Source organism: Sphaerodactylus townsendi, linkage group LG13 (genome assembly GCF_021028975.2).
Source record: "Sphaerodactylus townsendi isolate TG3544 linkage group LG13, MPM_Stown_v2.3, whole genome shotgun sequence".
Taxonomy (NCBI): Eukaryota; Metazoa; Chordata; class Lepidosauria; order Squamata; family Sphaerodactylidae; genus Sphaerodactylus; species Sphaerodactylus townsendi.
In genome coordinates, this window is record NC_059437.1 from 9,340,403 (window position 1) to 9,359,100 (window position 18,698).

Sequence of the window (18,698 nt, forward strand, 5' to 3'; positions counted from 1 at the left end):
AGTAGCGCACAGAACTTGAAGCAGTCTAGCAGGAGGTGCACCGGCGTGCGTGGCAGCCTGGCGTGCATTCGTTTCCCGCCCAAGGACCGGCGCAGCGGCTGCGTCCTTGCCACAGCCCCGCCCAGGAATGCCCCACCCTCGGAATGCCCAGCCACACCCCCGTCGTGCCCCGCCCAGCCCCATTGGCGCTACGCCACAGTTTGAATCCCACCACCATGGGAACCTGTTACTAAAAATTTTGGATCCCACCACTGCAGAGATCAGTTGTACTTCTGGGAATTCTCCCGGCCCCACCTGTAGGCTGACAACCCTAGGCAGAGGCAGGGTGATCGTTTTCTTTCCTTGGTGTTGGTTTTCTGCAGGCATCTGGTTCCTGTCGATGAAAAACGGATACCGGATTAGGTAGACCTTTGATCTGACCCCGGACGTTTCTGCTTACATTCTTGTGTTCTTAAAATGCAATAAATTAAAATAATATAATGACACGTAGCATACCATAGGAGCTACGAGACTGGGCCGCGAATCGGGAGGGCCTCAGTTTGAAGCTTGCTTCTGCCACGGCGAGAAGCCCTCCTGCGTCATCCATCCTTGCCCCGCTCACTGTGCTTGCAGCAAGGGAATAGTAAAACTAACTGAATTGTTGTAAGGATTAGAACTGAAATAAGAAGAAGAAGAAGAGTTGAAGAGTTTGGATTTATACCCCCACTTTTCTCTCCTGTAAGGAGACTCAAGGAGAGCCTGTGGCAATGTTAAATTGCTCAGTCCCAAATCTCCCAGACCATAATAAGTGAATAAGGGCAGCTTCATTTTAATCTCTCATGCCATTGCAGCTAGTCACACCCCTTCCATTTAGAGACACCCTTCCATTTGAAAGACTCAAGATGAATACATAAGAGAACATTTTGTCTTGTCAATCTTGGGTGCAAATCCAAAGACAATTTCCTCTTTCTATGAGTCTCTGGACTCATAAGAACATAAGAACATAAGAACTAGCCTGCTGGATCAGACCAGAGTCCATCTAGTCCAGCATTCTGTTACTTGCAGTGGCCCACCAGGTGCATTTGGGAGCTCACATGCAGGTTGTGAAAGCAATGGCCTTCTGCTGCTGCTGCTCCTGAGCACCTGGTCTGCTAGGGCATTTGCAATCTGAGATCAAGGAGGATCAAGGTTGGTAGCCATAGATCGACTTCTCCTCCATAAATCTGTCCAAGCCCTTTTTAAAGCTATCCAGGTTAGTGGCCATCACCACCTCCTGTGGCAGCATATTCCAAACACCAATCACACGTTGTGTGAAGAAGTGTTTCCTTTTATTAGTCCTAATTCTTCCCCCCAGCATTTTCAATGAATGCCCCCTGGTTCTAGTATTGTGAGAAAGAGAGAAAATGTCTCTCTGTCAACATTTTCTACCCCATGCATAATTTTATAGACTTCAATCATATCCCCCCTCAGACGTCTCCTCTCCAAACTAAAGAGTCCCAAACGCTGCAGCCTCTCCTCATAAGGAAGGTGCTCCAATCCTTCAATCATCCTCGTTGCCCTTCTCTGCACTTTTTCTACCTCTTCAATATCCTTTTTGAGATGTGGCGACCATAACTGAACACAGTACTCCAAGTGCCGTCGCACCACAGCTTTATATGAGGGCATGACAATCCTTGCAGTTTTATTATCAACTCCTTTCCTAATTATCCCCAGCATAGAGTTTGCCTTTTTCACAGCTGCCATGCATTGAGTTGACATTCCCATGGAACTATCAACTAAGACGCCCAAATCCCTTTCCTGGTCTGTGACTGATAGCACTCAGTGACTCAGGACCGTCTTCACTGCCAGATAGTGAACGTCACTGCCAGATGCACGGGTAGACTAGCCGTATGCAGGTATGGGAAACTCCTGGAGATTTAGGAATGGAGCCTGGGGGAAACTGGGTATTGTGCCATTCGCTTGGTGCACACCTTTCCTCCACAGGTACACACGGTTCTGACAAGCCTTCGATGGTGCAGTGGAAAGGTATAGTCCCAGTGGGCTTATGCCTGCTCTCCATTTCCCAGTATGCAGAGAGGTCATGTGCTTTGGCCCAGCCATATCATGTGGTTGGATTGTGGACTGCTTGTAAGTGAAATCACTCATCTTGGAACAGTGAATGCCAAGGATCTACTGCATAGCCAGGTTACCCTTCTGCAAAACCTTATTTTGGAGTACACTTTGAGCCTTGTGGTTTGACAGAGAGGTGTGTAAGTATTTCCCCTTTGGACTTTCATTATAGTCAAGAAGCCATGGGCTACACATGTTTGCATGAAATTGCAGCAGAATAATGCACTTTCAATCCACTTTCACAATGGTTTGCAAGTGGATTCTGCTCTTCTGCACAGTAAAATCCAGCTGCAAAGTGCACTGAAAGGGGATTGAAAGTGCATTATTCTGCACGGGCGGAAGAAGCCTCTAGCGGAAGGTAGTTTTATTGTTTGGCATCTTCTTGCTTCCACAGAAAAGTGTATGTTTCATTTACAAATAACGATTATTAAAGGTATACCAAACTTCACCGCTCTAGACAATGAGAATTTCAATTCCCATTGAGTGAGTCTAAGGGCAGTGGTTCTCAACCTTCCTAATGCCGCGACCCTTTAATAAAGTTCCTCATGTTGTGGTGACCCCCAACCCTAACAGTTATCCATTTTACAGATGGAGAACACTGATGCAGAGAGTCGTAGGCAACCTCTGTGAAAGGGTCGTTCGACCCCCAAAGAGGTCCCGACCCCCAGGTTGAGAACCACTGGTCTAAGGCATGAACATCTTCATATACCGTGTTTCCCCGAAAATAAGACAGTGTCTTATATTAATTTTTGCTCCCAAAGATGCGCTATGTCTTATTTTCAGGGGATGTCTTATTTTTCTGTGTTCTGTTCGTCGGGCATGCTTCCAAACAAAAACTTTGCTACGTCTTACTTTCGGGGGATGCCTTATATATCGCACTTCAGCAAAACCTCTACTACATCTTATTTTCAGGGGATGGCTTATATTCGGGGAAACAGGGTATATGCATACATATGCACACATATGTAATCATATATAGGCAAGAAATTGCTTTTTATCACTAAGCAGGATTTAATTGCATGGATATTTCATAAAAGCCTACCTTCAACTTCTTTTTTTTTAAAAGCCATATTGGAAAGGAAAACAATGCTCCCTTGCGCCGGCCGTTTGACAGCCCAATTTTGGAAGGTTACATTTAGCACATGCCCACAGCTGTGGCCAATCAGTGGGCTGTCTTTCGCATTCTCCTCCGATATGAAGTCAAAATGAACTGGAAATGTTTATGCCATACACGGCGTGCAGCATATTAAACAGATAATGCAAGACCCGGGCTTGCCTTGAAAAAGGCCGGGCGTCTTGTCCAGCCAAGTCGAACCGTTTGGTAACCTTATCCGACGCTTCCCCCCAACGGCTGGAATGGGCTGCCCTATTAAAACACACCACACAATACATCTTTGATAAAGCAACTCGGTTTTCCATCTCCTCCTTCCCAGGTAGCCTTGCAGAATAAAATGTGCGTTACATGTGGCAATTGTAGCTGATCTGTTGCGGTTGTTTTGTTTGCCCGGGCGGATTCTTCTTTGCCGCGCAGCCTTGTTTAGATCAGTCTCTCTTGGTTTCCAGTTGCTCCTTTCTTTAAAAATCCCTAGAGCGTGTTTATAAGCAGCGTATTAATTATTTGGTCATGCCGTTGGTATTTTCAACTGAGTTGGAACGGGGGGGGGGGGGGGACCAGCCCCCATCCCTGTTAATCATCTGAACTCAACATTCCATTTGCTTGTTTGCACCCGTCAATCAACTGGGCTAAATCAAATTATTTAAGGTTGTTAATTCCTCCAGCGTTTGAGTGCCCTCTTTCCAACATGTGCACCTGACATGTATTTTCCTTGAAACAGGATACCTCTCCCGCAACAGACACATGCCAATCAATCCAGCTCGGGGAGGAAATACCACAATGGCATGGAGAGGAGACGCGCTGACTTGGGCTTGCAAATTGCTCTTCAAGATGTTCTGAGGCCTCCAGGGACAGAGAAGGCCATATGGGGAAACAAAATACCCACCGTGAATGGCAGGAGCGAATGTTTGTTCATTTGATTGGAAGCGCTGTTTGGGAAGGGAGGTAGGGACACATGCAACGTGTTTGCTTTAGGCTGTGTGTGTCTGCAACGGCACACTTCCTTTGCAGTCTGGTGCGTTTGGGCCCTTGGTGCAGCACATGAAACTTGTGCATATTTTTCCATTGTACAATGCAGGCAATACCGGGTGCCATCCCTCACTAATTGCTGGGGAGGTCAGGATGAGGCGCATGGGTTTGCCTGGATTTACTTGTCATGCCCAAGATTGTCATGCCCTTATTAAGATTGTCGTGCCCTTATATAAAGCAGTGGTGCGACCGCACTTGGAGTACTGTGTCCAGTTCTGGTCGCCGCATCTCAAAAAGGATATTGAGGAGATAGAAAAAGTGCAGAGAAGGGCAACAAGGATGATTGAGGGACTGGAGCACCTTCCCTATGAGGAGGGGCTGCAGCGTTTGGGACTCTTTAGTTTGGAGAGGAGACGGCTGAGGGGGGATATGATTGAAGTCTACAAAATTATGCATGGGGTAGAAAATGTTGACAGAGAGAAATTTTTCTCTCTTTCTCACAATACTAGAACCAGGGGGCATTCATTGAAAATGCTGGGGGGAAGAATTAGGACTAATAAAAGGAAACACTTCTTCACACAACGTGTGATTGGTGTTTGGAATATGCTGCCACAGGAGGTGGTGATGGCCACTAACCTGGATGGCTTTAAATGGGGCTTGGACAGATTTATGGAGGAGAAGTCGATTTATGGCTACCAATCTTGATCCTCTTTGATCTGAGATTGCAAATGCCTTAGCAGACCAGGTGATCGGGAGCAACAGCCGCAGAAGGCCATTGCTTTCACATCCAGCATGTGAACTCCCAAAGGCACCTGCGAGTAGCAGAGAGCTGGACTAGATAGACTCTGGTCTGATCCAGCTGGCTTGTTCTTATGTTCTTATGTTCTTACTTAGCACACACCCACAGTTGTAGCAAATCGGCGTACCTCGCCTTGTACCTCGCCTTTCCTTGTACCTCGCCTTTCTCCACAATGGGGACCCAATGCCATTCAAATCCTTCTCCTCTGCTCTCTTTTATCCTCACAACCATCTTGTGAGGTGGGCTAGGCTGAGAGAATATGACTGGTCTAAGGTCGCCCAGTAAACTCCCATGACACAAGTAGGGATTTGAGCCGGCGTCTCGCAGAACCTGCCTGCCACTCTCAACCACTACACCACCCTAGCTCTCAGCCATAATATTCAGGGTGGGAGACCAGAGGCTGAGTATGCTTTAAGTCAGAGATAGTGGGATGGATTTGAAGGGCAAGAGTGGACAATTTTTGGCTCGGCAACAAGCCAGTCTGTTTTCCACATTATTGTCTCTCCTTCTTTGGACTGTTTTAAACAGAGGCTAGATCAGTGGTGGCGAACCTATGGCACGGGTGCCAGAGGTGGCACTCAGAGCCCTCTCTGTGGGCATGCGCAAACAGAGTGCCCCCCACATCTAGGCTGGCCTGGGCTGCTGGGCTCGATTATTAGCATTAAACCTAAGACCCAGTTTTGGGGAAGCAGCCCTGTTAAGCGCTGTTAAACCCCACTGATTTTCATGCCAAGAACTAAAGCATGATCCTTTACCTGAGAATAAGCTCGGTTGCTGGCAATGGGGCTTGCTTCTGAGAAAACCCTCCTAGCATCGTGATTCACCCATTGGAAGAGTTGCACGGCTGCTTCAAAGCAAAGCCACCAACTACCCCCAAGCCTACTCCTGAGTAACGCACGCCTCGGAGCCCACCGTTTTTTCTAAACGAAAACCTCAGTATTCAGGTTAAATTGCCGTGTTGGCACTTTGCAATAAATAAGTGGGTTTTGGGTTGCAGTTTGGGCACTCGGTCTCGAAAAGGTTCGCCCTCACTGGGCTAGATGGTCATCTGAGAGCAATGCTGGTTCTGTGAGCTTAGGCCAAGGGTCTGCAACCTGCGGCTCTCCAGATGTTCATGGACTACAATTCCCATCAGCCCCTGCCAGCATGGCCAATTGGGCTGATGGGAATTGTAGTCCATGAACATCTGGAGAGCTGCAGGTTGCAGACCCCTGGCTTAAGCAGATCATGGAGGAAGGACAGGATGGGAAGAATCAGTGCTTGGCTCTCGTGGCCCTGTGGGATCTATTACAATTCTGTAGGGTCTTTAAGACAGAGCTGTTCCACCAGGCTTATGGCTGAGGCAGCTGCAATTTACATCACGTTAATGGCCTCCCTCTTCTTTTCCATCTTCCATCTGACTCTTCTTTTCAATGCCACCTCCCCCCCCCTTTTTTTGGGCACTATTGCCTTAAGAAAGTTCTAGTACTTCATTGCTGGAAGGTTTGGGCTGCCATCAGTGGATACGTTTAGTTGATTTTAAAGTAGGGTTTTATTATGTCTTATGACATTCATCCATTGTGGTGGATTACCCACCGGCGAAGAGGCGTGCGGTGAAACAGGAAGTGCATCGGGGCAAGAAATCTTGTCCCGGTGCACTTCCTGTTTGCAGCATGCCAAGAGAGGAAGTACGTTGGGACAAGATTTCTCGTCCCAATGCTCTTCCTTTTGCCCCGCGCATGCTTTCCCCGGGGAAAAAGAGAGCACTTCTGGCGCAACTTTTCATGCCAGAGCGGAGTGAGGCCAGGGAACACTGGCAGTGGGTTATCGGCCTGTATGTGTGTTTTGATGTTATCAATCAATCACTACTTTGAGGTCAGGAAGGAATTTTCCTCCAGGCCATATTGGCCAGGGATCCTAGAGGGTTTTTGCCTTCCTCTGGGCATAAAGCAGGGCCACTGGGGGAGTTGGGTGAAGGGAGGTAGTTGTGAATGTCCTGCATTGTGGTGGGGATTAGACTAGAGCAGTGATGGCGAACCTTTGGCACGGGTGCCAGAGGTGGCACTCAGAGCCCTCTCTGTGGGCACGCACAAACAGAGTCACCTCCACACACACTGACAGACACATATCTAGGCTGGCCTGGGCCACTGGGCTCGATTATTAGCATTAAACCTAAGACCTAATTTTGGGGAAGTAGTGTAGGTAACCCTGTTAAGCACTGTTAAACCCCACTGATTTTCATGCAAAGAAGAAAAGTGTGATCCTTTACCAGGGAGTAAGCTCGGTTGCTGGCAATGGGGCTTGCTTCTGAGTAAACCCTCCTAGGGTTGTGATTCACCCATTGGAAGAGTTGCACGATTGCTTCAAAGCAAAGCCACCGACTACCACCCAGCTTAATTCCGAGTAACGCACCCCTCGGAGCCAACCATTTTTTGTTAACTAAAGCCTCAGTATTCAGGTTAAATTGCCGTGTTGGCACTTTACGATAAATACATGGGTTTTGGGTTGCAATTTGGGCACTCGGTCTCGAAAAGGTTCGCCACCACTGGATTAGAGGACCCTTGAGGTCCCTTCCAGCTCTGTGTTTCTGTGTCTGCACCCAATGGTCCCTCTCTGTTAACTTGCAGTCCATCTAAAGCCAGATCGTAAATATCAGGCCATATGCTTCCATTATCACTTTCGTTAGATGTCAAAATAAGCACCGAGTTGGATAATGGGACTTCCACCTGGCTATCTAAAAGCAGGAGCTGGTGGCTTAGGAATCCCTGCAGAGTTTGCAAATAAAGGGAAAGATTTACCGCAAGCACCTCCAGAAGAGCTGGCAAAACAGCTGCAGATCTGGGCCTTTTCGCATGGGGGGGGGGGATGGGATTTCATTGGGGACTGTTTTGTTTTCATAAAGCGTAATCCGCAGTGAAATACATTTCCTATTTGTGACAGGTGTGCTTGCGCCTCTAAGGCCCTGCCTCTGCGCAAAACGTTCTCCGGGTGCTTTATGTTCCTTGCAACGAGGTCCGCTTTGAAGCTCTGTTAAAAAAAAAAAGAAGAAGAAAAAAGAAATTTACAATTCCCAGAGATGCGAGGCGGAAGGGGAAGGCAAGAAACATTTTGAATAGAAGGAAGAGAGCTTCGCCAGACTGTAATCCTTGCTTTTCCTGCCTGCCCTGTAACCAGCAGAAGTTTAATTCAGCCTCTGAGGGTCAAATTAGGTGTGAGATCAGAAAATCTATGAACAGACCACTGGTGGTTTTTATGAAGAGTAAATAACAGTCACAGCAACCCCTCCTACATTTGGGTTGCCATTATGGGGAGAGGTGGGATTAACCCCTTCCTTTTGTGTCCTTTTCTTGACCTCAGCCAGCTTCCCAGAACTGCTTTCGGACCCCATGAACAACTGTATGTACGTATGTATGTATGTATGTATGTATGTATGTATGTATGTATGTATGTACCCTGTTTCCCCGAATATAAGACATCCCCTGAAAATAAGATGTAGTAGAGGTTTTGCTGAAGTGCGAAATATAAGGCATCCCCCAAAAGTAAGACGTAGCAAAGTTTTTGTTTGGAAGCATGCCCGTCGAACAGAACACAGAAAAATAAGACATCCCCTGAAAATAAGACATAGCACATCTTTGGGAGCAAAAATTAATATAAGACACTGTCTTATATTATGTATGTATGTATGTATGTATGTATGTATGTATTTATTTATTTATTTATTATACAAGCAATTGTATTTATTTACTTGCTTTATTTATAGTCTACCTTTCTTCAGTGATGGATTCCACACAGCGTAAATATAACGTCTCTAGGACTTTATAAAAAAGATCGGTTTTGGGATTTTGTTCCCACGGTCAGCCGAAATAGATCTTTTCCCCAGCCCACTGCACTATATTCCCCACCTGCTGCACAGAGCTCTTGTCGGTGTCACGGTGGCACCTGCCATTTTGTGTTCTGCAGCAGATTCTCCGTGGAGATTCCTCATGGAGGTTTCCTCGGCTTGCAGTTCATTCATTTGCTATCTCACTGTAAAAAGTAGATGGATAAAGTTTGTTTTTCCGAGAGATCCTGTGCATGTCTCGTGTTTCCTTTTTTGTTTGTTTTGAGGGGGATGACTGCGAAGCAACACAAACATGCACATATCGCAGCTTGTCTAAGCGTGTTGCCAAAGCTTCGCAGAGACCCATGGGGAGTGCGTTACTGTCGTGTGGTCTCAGCGCTACTGTGACATGGACCCAGAGGACCAGATCAGCTGAATTAAGGGAAGGGACCATCTTCCAGGGTAAAGCTAGTAGAAAGCACTGTTTGGCAGCTACATTAACAGCAGTAACATTGGATCCAGTATAATCCCTAAACTCTCAACCAAGTCAGTACAGGTCAGCTGAACCCCATCTAAGGTGATCAGTACAAATGTCCTTCAAGAGCCGGTGTGGTGTAGTGGTTAAGAGCAGGTGGATTCTAACGTGGAAAATCGGGTTTGATTCCTCACTCTTCCACGTGAGCAACAGATCCTTATCTGGTGGACCCAATTTACGTTCCTGCTGGTTGATGTTCGTCTAGTCCAGGGGTAGGGAACCTGCGGCTCTTCTGCCCTTGCTTTGTGGCTCCACGAGCAGAGCCGCCGGCCCCATCCTTGCCCGCCCAGGCGCACCAACTGCCCGCGGTCAGCTGGGCCACGCCACGGGCTTCCCCTCTCACCTGCCCCGTTGGAGCAGGGTGGGCGCTTTCCCGGCGGCTGGCAAGGCCGAGCCACCGGCTTCATCCTTGCTCGCCCTGCAGGCAGCAGGGCAGGCGCACCAATGGCCTGGGGCTGGCTGGGCCGCGCCGCGGACTTCCCCCTCACCCGCCCCGTTCGAGCGGGGTGGGCGCTTTCCTGGCGGCCGGCGAGGCCGAGCCACTGGCCCCATCCTTGCTCACCCTGCAGGCAGCAGGGCAGATGCATCCATGCGCTTCTCAGAATGAGCGGAGTAAAAGGTAGAAAAAAACCCAATATATATAGTGTTATCTTTATTTTAAATGTCAAAAATTATTTGCGGCTCCAAGTGTTTTCTTTTCCATGGAAAATTGGTCCAAATGGCTCTAGGGGTGTGAAAGGTTCCCTACCCCTGGTCTAGTCACAGTTCTCTCAGAACTCTCTCAGTCCCACCTACCTCGCAAGGTGTCTGTTGTGGAGAGAGGAGAGGCATATTGATATAGAGCTGAGCCCTATGGGGATGTAAAGGTAAAGTTTCCTCTTCAGTCGTGTCCGATTTTATAGGCAAGTGATTTTATAGGCAAGCCTCTTTGTGGGGTAGTTTGCCATTGCTTTCCCCGGCTATTCTTTACCCCCTAGCTGTGTGCTAGGTACTCATTTAGCGACCAAGAAATGGATGGATGACTGAGTTGACCATGAGCCAGCTGCCAGGATATCTGACCCACAGGGGGCTCGAACTCCTGACCATGTGAGTGGCAGTACAAGCACTTAACCACTACGCCACGCAGCTCTATGGGGATGGGCGGGGTATAAATCTAAAAATGAATGAATGAATGAATGTCACCAGCATATTGATGACACCCAATTCCAAAACCACAAATGAAATCTCCTAAGGGTTTTATACATAGAAATTTAATAGCATGGGGAATAGGAGTGTTCCCTGAAGAACTCCATAAGAGAAATCCCACACTAATAACACTCATTTGGGTTGCCAGCTCCAGGTCAAGGAACTCCACGACTTGGGGGTGGAGCCTGGGGAAAACAGGGAGCCCAGTAAGGTACAATGCCATAGAATCCATCCCCCAAAGCACAATTTTCTCCAGGGATCTGATCTTTGAAATCTGGAAATGAACTGTAATTCCAGGGGATCCCCAGCTCCAGAAGTGGGATCCAGCAGGTTCTCACAGGTTCCCGAGAGTAGGTTGCTAATTATTTGTGTGTGCCGAGAGGGGGTTACTAATTGGTGATTTTGCCACGTGATTTTTGCCTTAGTTACGCCCCTCCTCTCAGCAGTAGTGCGCAGAACTTGAAGCAGTCTAGCAGGAGGTGCACCGGCGTGTGTGGCAGCCTGTGCCTGCGTACATTCGTTTCCCACCCAAGGACCGGCGCAGCGGCTGCGTCCTTGCCACAGCCCCGCCCAGGAATGCTCCGCCCCCGGAATGCCCGCCCACGCCCCCGTCGTGCCCCGCCCAGCCCCATTGGCGCTACGCCACAGTTTGAATCCCACCACCATGGGAACCTGTTATTAAAATTTTTGGATCCCACCCCTGCCCAGCTCCCACCTAAAGGCTGACATCCCCACAACTGGTCTCCAACTTAGCAACTCTTTGAGTCTTTTACCAACACTTTTTATTTTTTTATATGCTACTTTTCCCCGAATTCTTTTTTTTAAGTGTTCTCTACTTCTGCTTTTTTGGTTTACCCTTCCAATGAGCTCAGCAGTAGCGATTCCCACCCCTTTTGGTACAGTGAGCCACAAGTCCAAATTTACTCAATACGGTGACCCCCTTTTCTAAAAGGAAAAAAAGCAAGACGTGATTTTAAAAAAGCAAACTGCAACAACCTGGAACCTAATTTTACAAACTGTCTGGCACATGCAGAATGATGCACTTTCAATCCACTTTCACAATTGTTTGCAAGTGGATTTTGCTATTCCGCACAGTAAAAGAGCAGCAGCAGTGGCATAGGAGGTTAAGAGCTCGTATATCTAATCTGGAGGAACCGGGTTTGATTCTCCGCTCTGCTGCCTGAGCCGTGGAGGCTTATCTGGGGAATTCAGGTTAGCCTGTGCACTCCCACACATGCCAGCTGGGTGACCTTGGGCTAGTCACAGCTTCTCGGAGCTCTCTCAGCCCCACCCACCTCACAGGGTGTTTGTTGTGAGGGGGGAAGGGCAAGGAGATTGTCAGCCCCTTTGAGTCTCCTGCAGGAGAGAAAGGGGGGATATAAATCCAAACTCTTCTTCTTCTTCTTCTTCTTCTTCTTCTTCTTCTTCTTCTTCTTCTTCTTCTTCTTCTTCTTCTTCTTCTTCTTCTTCTTCTTCTTCTTCTAAAATCCAGCTGCAAAGTGCATTGGAAGTGGATTGAAAGTGCATTATTCTGCATGTGCGGAAGGGGCCTGAATGACACACTTTTGAGCTGGGACCGATAGTGTCAAGACTGCTCTACAGTGTGCTCTACCAGAATCTTAAGGTTTTTTCTGCCAGCTTTGCTTTTAGCTTCTCCATCAAGGTTAGGCAACCTTTTTTTGGCCCAAGTATTGACAAAAAAAATGACAATGTCTACTTGTAAAGATGTTGGTGTGGTGGCAACCAAAATAGAAGAGGGGAGCCGAGAGTTGTTCTTGACCAGACATTAGGGTTGCCAGCTCGGGCATAGGAAACACCTGGAGATCCAACTTTTGCGGTTGGAGCCTCAGGAGGTGGGGTTTGGGGTCGGGAGAGACTTCAACGGGGCACAGTGCCACAGAGTACACGTCCCAAAGCAGCCATTTTCTCCCAGTGAACTGGTCTCTGTCACCTGGAGATTAGTGGTCATCCCAGGAGATATCCAGGCACCGCCTGAAGGTTGGCAACTCGACCAGATGGTGGTTTTGCTGCCAATACTCACCTTGGACTCAGCTGGTGGTTAGGGGAGTCTGGCAGAGGTGGGATGCAGCCTATTCGCTCCTATTAGGTAGAACCGGTTGTTAAAATTTTCTCAGTTCAGAGAACCGCTTGTGAATGATTAACTGCACTAGGGAAAAGGGGGTAATCTCTGTCCTTGGGTACAACAAATCTCGTCAAGTGCGGAATGCCCACCCAGCTCTAGAACTGCCCAGCTCTGGAATGCCCCACCCCTGGAACGCCCAGGCCACACCCCCTCCACATCATGCCCCACCTGGCCCTGTTGGCTCCACCACCATCAGAACCTGTTGTTGGCCCCACTACCATCAGAACCTGTTAAAAATTTGTGAATCCCACCACTGGAGTCTGGGGAGGCCGTGGCATGCACAATCTATGCCTGTTGTATTCTCCTGCACCGCAGGCCCCACCAGTGCCTCAGCTGCTTTGGGTGGAGAACTAGAATCAAACCATCTGGCCTTTTAAAGGCCATCTAAAAACCATCCACGCCCCTGCATAAATGAAGACAGTTGTAATGTATGGAGCTCCCCGTGAGGTCATCAAAACAATCCCAATGCCAAATATTATCCTGTGAATGCATCCTTTATCTAGCAGTGGAAAAGGAGCCCATTTGGTCTTCAAGGAGTGTGCCGGTTCTTCCTGAAAAGTTGGAACTGAGATTGAAAATCCAGGCTGCGGCCTGCCGTGTGTTCCTTTGGGTCGGCCACATGCCTGCTCAGTCTTTAACCAAACAGTCGGGGCTTCTGGGCGTCCATTTGGAGGTCAGTGACCCACTGTGAAGACCTCTCATTTGTTTGTTTGTTGATCCAATAAGCAACAGACAAGGATGACATTTTTTTCCCAAAGGGGGGAAATAAATAGCAGGCCCACTCTGCATATGGTATTGGGATCAGGAGTCTAATATAGGGTTGCCAATACCAGACTGGGGTTTTCCTGGAGATGAGTGTGGATCCAAGGAAGAGCAGAGTTTGGGGAGGGGACAGACTACGAAGGGGTAAAATGCCATAGAGTTCACCCTGCCAGTCAGCCTTTTGCTCCAGGGGAACGGAGCTCTGGAGAGCCGTTGTGATTCTAGGAGAATTCCAGTCTCCACCTGGTAGTTCCACCATAATAATCAAGGCAGGTGTACAACAGGTACTGTCACAAATATTACACCCATGCGTACTCCAACTCACTCGGTGAGTCTCATTTCAACATTAGATTAGGTTTTTATTTCGGCAGTCCTTTGTCAAGCCAATCTGAAATGTACAAATGCAAGTGTCAATATAGAAAAGTCTATCTAATCCTTTCATTTTCATAGAATTAACAAAAACCCAAAGAACCCTCCCAATGCACTTAAAATTGTTGTACAAAGTATTCTTTTTCCTTACTCCTCTAGGAGCACAACTGTTTTTTCTTACACTATATAAAAAATAAAACATTCATATTATTCAATATTAAACCTAAATTTTCATATAAATAATAATACAATACTTTTCATTGTAAAAATTCACCTAGATAGTTTCCAAACTGAATTTCAAATTTCACTTGAATGGCTCTTCTTCTATAAGAGCAAACAAAAGGGGGGAAGAAAGAAAAAGACGAGGAATACATTCAAAATATATTTGTTCTAAGCTTTTTCAAAAGTAATCAAATGCCTTTCCAAATATATAAGTACACTTACTAAATAGTCCTTCTCTCTGGATACATTTCAGATTGGCTTGACAAAGGACTGCCGAAATAAAAACCTAACCTAGAGGTTTTATAGCCATACCTGACGGTGTACTTACCAAAAGTTTTTTTTGTATATTTGTGATAGTAAGATAATGTTGAAATGAGACTCACCTAGTGAGTTGGAGTACGCATGGGTGTAATATTTGTGACTCCACCTGGTAGTTGGCAACCTGAGTCTAACATCCTGTTTTGCATTTTGAAAATTGGGGGTGACTTAATTCCTGTTGGAGAGTTTAGGGAAGAGTCACCATTCTCTAGCCAAAAGGGACAGTGTTGTAGCTACGAGGGTCAGCTGGGGAGATGATTGAAACTTAGACTCAACCATGAATCTACCTGGTGACTCTTGCCTGCAATCCTAAGCATGCTTACTAGAGAGTAAATCCCATTGAACTCAGTGGATCTTCCTTCTGAGTATAGGTACTGCACTGAGTTGCTCTCTCACATACTCTTTGTGCTAATGGGATAATAACGTTGACCTACCCTGCAAAGATGTTGGGTTGGTGTTATGTGGAGGGCTTGGAACATAATTATTGATTAGTAACATTAAAAATAATAATAGGCGTACAAAGATTAAAAACATACATAGAGTCCTGTTGGATCAGGCAGAGAGCTATCTTGTCTAGCAGTCTGCTCCTTCAAGCAGCCACCACCAGATAAAAAAAAATCTGTCACTCACTTTGAATAAAACATTGTCATGATGCTTGCCAAAAGCCCATAGGCAAGCTATTCAGTTCTCTCCCAACAGCTGCTATTCAGAGGTATAGTGCTTCTGATCATGGAGGTACCACTCAGCTATCATAGGCAACAGTCTTGGGCAGACCTTAACTCCATGAATATGTTTCCTGTCCTTTGAAAGGCACATAAGCTAGTGGCTGTTGTGGTATCTTGTGCCTGTACATTCTGCAACCCCACTGTGCATTGTGTTAAGGAGGGCTTTCCTTTCATCTGTCCAAATCGTCTATTCATCTATTTTATTGGATGTGCCTCAGTTCTAATAATACAAGAGAGGAAGAGGAAAATGTCACCCAGACTACGCCCATGTAGCAGCCTGCCTGCCTGCCTGCCTGCCTGCCTGCCTGCCTGCCTGCCTGCCTGCCTGCCTGCCTTCCTTCCTTCCTTCCTGCCTTCCTTCCTTCCTTCCTGAGATGTTGGAAGCCCTTCATAGGCACAGAGCAAATCTCTCCCTGTTTCAAAATTTTATTCGTTCAAAACTGCAGTTCCAGGAGATCTCCTATGAGCTTCAGGGAGGATTCTCAGAGCTCTATTGTTTGCAAACATTACTTCCCATTAAACCCTCTTAAGCAACTCCTCCAACATTATCCATTGGTTAGGCTGCTCTGACATTCCTTCCCCCTTTGCTTACTTTTACCTTCGCCCATATTGGGGCATGCTCTTTATGTCATACCACCCCTTGCCCCGTACCAGGATTTTGGTTGCTGTAACAACCAAGCCTGTTTTTCTCCCCATTATCTCTCTTGGCTTCAATTTTTACATTCTTTTAACCTTAGCTACATCACTGAATTTACAGCTTCTTGCAAGAGCTAGTGCAGTGATGGCGAACCTTTTCGAGACCAAGTGCCCAAATTGCAACCCAAAACCCATTTATTTATCGCAAAGTGCCAATGCGGCAATTTAACCTGAATACTGAGGTTTTAGTTTTGAAAAACCGGTTGGCTCCAAGGCGTGCATTACTTGGGAATAAGCTTGGTGGTAGTCGGTGGCTTTGCTTTGAAGCAACCATGCAACTCTTCCAACGGGTGAATCATGACCCTAGGAGGGTTTACTGAGAAGCAAACCCCATTGCCAGCAACCGAGCTTACTCCCAGGTCACGCTTTAGTTATTCGCATGAAAATCAGTGGGGTTTAACAGCACTTAACAGGGTTACCTACACTGCTTCCCCACTGCTTGGTCTTAGGTTTAATGGTAATAATCGAGCCCGGAGGCCCAGGTCAGTCTAGATGTGGGGGAGAGGGGGCAACTCTGTGTGTGCCCACAGAAAGGGCTCTGAGTGCCACCTCTGGCACCCGTGCCATAGGTTCGCCATCACTGAGCTAGTGTCTTGCTTAAAGCTTACATTTTTCTAACACTCATAACAATACACATAATAAAATGGCTTGCATTAATACACACACACACATATGTATGTATTCCTATCACCCTGATCCTGTATCTCCTACATTTTGATGATTTAATCTCCCCCTTTAAGAAGTGTAATATTAAGGAGAAGTGACAAGAAATAACATATCCCAATGTGTTTAATTTTTAAGTCAGCAGGCATATATACTTCAGCGTTCCTTTCTGATTTCGGACATATGCACACCAGGGACGCAAACATAACCCTGGAAGATGTGTTCGTTTCGACAGGACAAAGGTGGCCAGAGGAAGTAGGAAATGAGGCAAAAATAAAAAACTAGTGTTCAATTTACACAAGGGAGAAGGGAAATTGAAACAGGGTTGTCCTCCCCCCTCCCCCACACACATACACACTCTATTACTGGTATTTTCAGCTTGAATAAGCAGAGGAAAGAAGTTTGATAAGATCCCTCTTTATTTTTAGGAAGAACAGGCCCGATTTAGGTGGCCCCTAGAATGCCTGTTTCTTTTTCTGCATACGTTTAGCTAGGTTTTGCTTCCATCTCTACAGTTCTGAAGTGCTATTGGCATATGAAACTTTTTTTTTTCTTTGGGGCTACTCCAACCGGTTTCATAGCCTGCAACTTGATACTGTCTTCACTGCCCCCTTCCTCTGCCTCTCTCACTCATCCCCCTCGATTATGTGTCAGATTATGTGCCGTCCATTCCTTACACATGTCTGCCAAGCTTTCACTTAACCTCCCAGGCCATTAATTTGTTAGCCGATTTTCAACAGATCTCACAGGGGTATAACTACCAACAGGCCTCCGGCTTGAATGTGGATTCCATTTAAGAGAAACACTACAGCCCTTTTTCCTCCTAAAACAGGCCCTGATCCGTGGAATTTCACCAGACTCCATCCAAGTTAAACACTAGCTTGATGCATCTTAGTGGATACTGATGCTTATGAAGTATGCTGGATCTTGAAAGTGTATACTCATCGCCGTTGGTGCACACTGCCTTAAGGGAATAGGCAGCCGAGTCAATGGATTTGCAAAAATCTAGTTTCACTGGTTCCAGTGGAGCTGTTGCTCTGGCTTGGCATCCAAACCGGTGTGGGTTGTCTTGGGTCTAATCCCCACTACCGTCTTAGCCAGGTTTCAGAACACAAACTAACCAGGTTTGAGGGATGACCTCCCCATTGCTTGCGTGGCAGATTCCGTTTCTGGCGCTCGTTCTCCCCATTAATCTGCGTTCCGGCAGGACCTGGTTGCAAGTGGCATAGACCCCATTAACACGATTCAGAGCTGATCCAAGGGGAGGGATGAGGGTTGAAACCCTGACTCGTTTCCCACCCTGGAGTGTGACGCGGAATTCAGGCAACCAATCAGCACTGCGATGCGCATGCAGCCTTTCCTTGGTTTTGTTTCCACTTTTGCGATCGGCCAGCAGAAGGGGACGCAAACGTTAAACAGTCAAATGTGTAACTTTGAATCTTTAATGGTTTACACAGGTAATGATTAACTGTTTGCACAGTTAAACAGTTAAATGTTAAACTTTTACACGCTGGTTTTTTTTATCATGCCCCTACAATGTACGTTTCTGCAGTGGGAAAAGGTCTTGCCCCATCAAGGCATGCCAGCCAATCAGGGGAGACCAGCGAAGCGAGCTCGTCTGGTAGTGGGGATTGCTAAGAGGTCTGCAACTGGGTGTGTCTGCTGTGTGCTCGCTGCCTGGGGGGGGGGGAGAAACTCTGATGAAGAGGACACGGTTTCACAACAAACAGGTTTGGATCTGCGAGCAAATTTTAAGTGGGGATTCGACCTTGGAGTATACCTACAATACTGTCAGCTAATAGCGTAATCCTTCAGTTTTCCCCTGCTTTGCTCCAATGATAACTCTACGTTTTTGGAAAGATTATAGTCCTACTACATTTGCACATTGTCTGGAGGCGAAGGGAACAATTGTTTTGCATTTTGTCTGTTTCTCTGTTAAGGCCCTCCCTATGGCGCCTTCTGCAAATGCAGAATAATGCACTTTGCAGCTGGATTTTACTGTATGTCATAGCAAAATCCACTTGCAAACAATTATGAAAGTGGATTGAAGGTGCATTATTCTGCATGTGTGGACTGGTAGGGGCCTTCTTGTGACCATGACTCCTACCTGTCATATTTTCCCACCCATCTTCCCCCACTTCCTCCACCCTTGTCCTCATAACCCCTGAAATCCAGGGGCAGAGCGAGAGGGAATTGCGCCCGGGGTGCGCATTTGCCCTGCGCCCATACCACGCCCACGCATGCCCTGGAATGCCCACACCATGCCCATGCACTGGCACGAGCCCAGGGCGTCACGCCCCACCCAGCCCCC